Source organism: Myotis lucifugus, unplaced genomic scaffold (genome assembly GCF_000147115.1).
Source record: "Myotis lucifugus unplaced genomic scaffold, Myoluc2.0 scaffold_129, whole genome shotgun sequence".
Taxonomy (NCBI): Eukaryota; Metazoa; Chordata; class Mammalia; order Chiroptera; family Vespertilionidae; genus Myotis; species Myotis lucifugus.
In genome coordinates, this window is record NW_005871177.1 from 1,503,501 (window position 1) to 1,504,813 (window position 1,313).

The 1,313-nt window shown below is 31.8% G+C and overlaps 1 protein-coding gene across 1 annotated transcript in view; it reads left to right on the forward strand.

Moving 5' to 3' along the window:
- Window positions 1-1,313, forward strand: part of BANK1 (B cell scaffold protein with ankyrin repeats 1) — a 298,633-nt gene that overhangs the window by 50,365 nt on the left and 246,955 nt on the right. The gene's annotated exons all lie outside the window — the stretch shown is intronic.

Genomic DNA, 1,313 nt, shown 5'->3' on the forward strand with positions numbered 1-1,313 from the left:
AAGCAAAATACAGTGTTCCAGAGATGAGTTACAAACAGATGAACTATTATGAAAAATAGAAGAAGATATAAATTTATAATGACATTTTTCTAGGACTTTATATGAATAATTATTTCTAAAAATCTTTTTATAAATAAATCATAGACTCGTGCTAGAGTTTAAATTGATCTCAAATAATATCTTCTCCAACATACTTGACAAGGGATGTAATTGAGACCCCAGGATGTTACATTATTTGATCAGGACCCATAGTATAGCTGTGGGAGGAACCTGGGGAAAACCATGCCGAGTCAGAGCCTGAGCTTCTCCCTTCGTAAGTCCAGTTCTCAGATACTGGTAGTGCTTGCACAGGGAAGCATATGACTCCTCTTTGATTATTTGTTCATGATTGATCCATTCCTTTATTCCTAACTTTAAAAATTAAATTATTTTTTCTAACTTTCATTTATGAATTTATATGAGCCAAACATTGTTCTAATAACCTTACACACATTTTAAATTTAACCTTCATGAAAACAATGAGGTTCAAGCATTCTGAATTTTAAGTAAAAATACAGCATAAGAGGGTAGGCAACAAGAAAATGACAAAGCCTGAATGTGGATCAGATACTTCAGCTCCCACATTTCAAATAAATACATGACTGGAGCAATTTTGTTGAATTTGAAAAAATAATTTTTAGGGCACTTTGGGAGCACCAGACTGTTTTTAACTTTTTAGATGTATACAGACTTAAGTTCAATCACAATGTTCTTAAAATCATCCAGAATTTTACTTTTCAGAGTCTTGGATGAAAATCTGAAGTGGCCATAATTGGAATGAGCTTTGCTGAGGCCAAGGCTGTCATAGGCAGGGAATCCTCTCCTAACCCATCATCTATATATTCGGTGGTGTGATCCTAAGCTTTCTTTATAAGACACCCCCACAGTCTAGATTGAATAGGGTCACAGTTTAATGTATTTTATGTCTTAGGCTCTGTGTCTTGATAAACATTTACAAGCTTGCAATATATTTTATTTGAACGCAATATTATGTTGTCTTTTCATTTCAGTTATCTTTCTCATGAGCTAAGTGAGCTTTTGAAAGTTTTCCTTTCTCTAATAATATAGCAATATTTAAAAACTTTTAAAATAAGTAAGTTGCTGAAATTTCAATTAGAAACATTACTCATTTTAACCAAATTGTATTCTTTATCATTTCAGGCATCATATTTCAAAATTGAAAAAAAAAAATTATCTGCTTTTCCTGGTCTATTAGTATTCATCTCTCTTATTTGTCTCATTTCTTTATAGGACATTTTTTACACATTTCCTTG